This window comes from Canis lupus, chromosome X (genome assembly GCF_011100685.1).
Source record: "Canis lupus familiaris isolate Mischka breed German Shepherd chromosome X, alternate assembly UU_Cfam_GSD_1.0, whole genome shotgun sequence".
Lineage (NCBI taxonomy): Eukaryota > Metazoa > Chordata > Mammalia > Carnivora > Canidae > Canis > Canis lupus.
In genome coordinates, this window is record NC_049260.1 from 59865098 (window position 1) to 59868488 (window position 3391).

General features: G+C 52.7%; 1 pseudogene; it reads left to right on the plus strand.

Annotated features, from left to right (window-relative positions):
- The first annotated feature begins 1365 nt into the window (after window positions 1-1365).
- On the plus strand, window positions 1366-2908 carry LOC491973 (annotated as a pseudogene).
- The last annotated feature ends 483 nt before the right edge of the window (window positions 2909-3391 follow it).

Genomic DNA, 3391 nt, shown 5'->3' on the forward strand with positions numbered 1-3391 from the left:
TCCACAGCTAAAAGCAGAGAAGAGGCCACATTGAAGAGAATAGGAAGGGTAAAGACGAGGCTGGGAGCTAAACAAACCCTTGGGCCTGGCCACAGGAGAAAGGGGGAAAAAACAGACCCTCATCCTGGGGAGCCCCTGCCAAGATGATGAATCCCCATAATATTTGGCTTTGGACACTAGAGGGCCTGAATTTCGTGAGTTCTTAAAATCAGTGGGACTTAAAACCTAGAATTTTAAAAATCAGTGGGATCAACTCTGAGAGAGCCAGAAGGGCAAGAGGAAGCCGAGTCCCCACCCTTACAGAGACAGCACAACAAAGAGCCCCATAGAAATACAGTACAGAAGCAGCAGTTCAGCAGTTTGAAAAACCAACAACAACTCCTGGGTCATATGAGAGGGAGAGTAGTTTAATCAACTAAGAGCTTGTCTCAGAAGGATAGAGATCACTGGGAGACTCTTCCAAGAACAAAGGAACTGGCAGGTGCCATTTCCTTCCACCATCCCCCAGCATAAACACATGGACACCTGTGGGAACCAGTGTGGTATAGATACTCATTACCGAACTTGCTAACACTCCCACCCAGCCCCCCTCAACACATTGCAAATCCACACCATCCAATACATTCATAGCTGGAGCCCATCCACAGTGGTGCCACAGGCCTGGCAGTGTGTAAGCAGCCCCAACAGGGGCCAGCACCACTCCAAAGTTACTCTTTCCCTGGGGAGAAGGAAAGATAACAACACACACACCATCCAGCAATAGGCTGGAGACAGACAGCTGGTCTCAATTGCAGGCCCTGCCCACTAATGAAAGCCTCTCAGAGGACAACACAGGGAAAGCACCCAGCAGTTTGGTGCTATTCTGTCTCTGATAAGTGCCTGACTCGGCTCAACTCAAGCCCAAGGCATCCCCAGACAGGCCCCCTAACATCACAGTGACCAAACACTACCCACAAAAGGCAAAGAGAGCCACTGCAGATGATAGGACTGAAGGAAAAAGTGGCTCACAACAGCAGGATGCACATAACACACATAGGAGGTACCCATGAAGAACCAGATTCTGGGGAACAGAGGACACTGCACTGAAGAGCACTACAGGATATCTTCTTCATTAGTCCATTACTTTCAAGTATAGGAGATGTAGATTACTTTCCTAACACTCTGTCTCCTCAGAGAGACAAAATGAGGAGGGAGATGAATATGTCCCAAACGAAAGAACATGACAAAATCACAGCAAGGTAACAAAATAAATGGAGATAAATAACATGCCTGAGAGAGAATTTAAAGTAATGGTTAGAGAACACCGGTGGTGGATCCCAACGCGGCTCTTTGGGGCCAGCCACCGAGCAGCGCCTCCGCGGGGCCGAGTAGGGGCAGGCGCCATGGATTCCTTCAAGGTGGTGCTGGAGGGGCCCGCACCTTGGGGCTTTCAGCTGCAGAGGGGCAAGGACTTCAATGTGCCCCTCTCCATCTCCAGGCTCACTTCTGGAGGCAAAGCTGCACAGGCCGGTGTGGCTGTGGGTGACTGGGTGCTGAGCATAGATGGCAAGAATGCGGGGGGCCTGACGCACATTGAAGCCCAGAACAAGATTCGTGCCTGCGGGGAGCACCTGAGCCTGGGTCTCAGCAGGGCCCAGCCAGCTCAGAACAAACTGCAGAAGGCCCTGGCCCCCGCCGCGGATCCCCCGTGGTACACCTTTGCACCCAGCGCCTCCCTCAACAAGACGGCCCGGCCCTTTGGGGTACCCCTGCCAGCTGACAATGCCCTGCAGCAGAATGGACAGCCGCTCCGGCCGCTGGTCCCAGATGCCAGCAAGCAGCGGCTGATGGAGGACACAGAGGACTGGTGGCCTCGGCCCGGGACAAGCCAGTCTCGTTCCTTCCGCATCCTTGCCCACCTCACGAGCACCGAGTTCATGCTAGACCCGGATGAGGAACACCTGAAGAAATCAAGCCAGGTGCCCAGGACAGAAGCCCCAGCCCCAGCTTCAGCTACACCCCAGGAACCCTGGGCTGGCCCTACCACCGTCAGCCCCACCAGCCACCCACCCTGGGCTGTGGATCCTGGATTTGCTGAGCGCTATGCTCCGGACAAGACCAGCACGGTGCTCACCCGGCACAGCCAGCCAGCCACACCCACACCTCTGCAGAACCGCACCTCCATCGTGCAGGCAGCCGCCGGAGGGGGCACAGGGAGCAGGTGGTGACAACAATGGCAAGACTCTCGTGTAACACCACTGCCGATACCTGGTCATCCGGGGCCGATACCTGGTTGCGCTGGGCCATGCATACCACCCCGAGGAATTTGTGTGCAGCCAGTGTGGGAAGGTCCTGGAAGAGGGCGGTTTCTTTGAGGAGAAGGGTGCCATCTTCTGCCCACCCTGCTATGATGTGCGCTATGCACCCAGCTGTGCCAAGTGCAAGAAAAAGATCACAGGCGAGATCATGCATGCCCTAAAGATGACCTGGCACATGCATTGTTTCACCTGTGCGGCCTGCAAGACACCCATTCGGAAAAGGGGCTTCTACATGGAAGAAGGAGCACCCTACTGCGAGCAAGACTATGAGAAGATGTTTGGCCAGGGCTGTGACTTCAAGATGGATGCTGGGGACCGCTTCCTGGAGGCGCTGGGCTTCAGCTGGCACGTGTGCGATATGCCAGATCAACCTGGAAGGAAAGACTTTCTACTCTAAGAAGGACAAGCCCCTCTGCAAGAGCCATGCCTTCTCCCATGTGTGAGCCCCTCCTGTCCACTGCTGCCTCATCCAGCCCAGCCAGAGGGAGCTCCAGTTCTGGAGTCATCGGCCCAGATTTCTGGATAGGGCTGGCAAAGGTCACCCCAACCACAACTCCTGGCCTGAGCCTGGGGTTCCCTGGGCTCTGCCCCATCCCCTTCATTTCCCCACACTCCCTCCATTTCCTCCCACTCCTTCCACACACTGGTGCTGACCACACCAACCCCTGCTCACATCCACTGCCACAATAAAGCTGTATCCAGCTGTGTCCTGAAAAAAAATAAAGTAATGGTTATAAAGACACTCACTGAACTTGAAAAAAGAGTGGTGAATATCAGTGAGACCCTTAACAAAGAGATAAAAAAAGAGCCAATCAGAGATGAAGAACACAATAAATGAAATTAAAAATACACTAGATGGAATAAATAGTAGGCTACAGGAAGCAGAAGAATTAATTAGAGACCTGGAGGACAGAGTAATGAGAAGTAATCCAGCTGAGCAGATAAGACAAGAAAATATGCAAAATGAGAATATATTTAGGCAACACAGTGACACCATCAAACATAAGAACATTTGCATTATAGGGATCCCAGAAAGAGGAGAAAGAGAGAAGGGAGCAAAAAAAATTTATTTAAAGAAATAATAGGGATCCCTG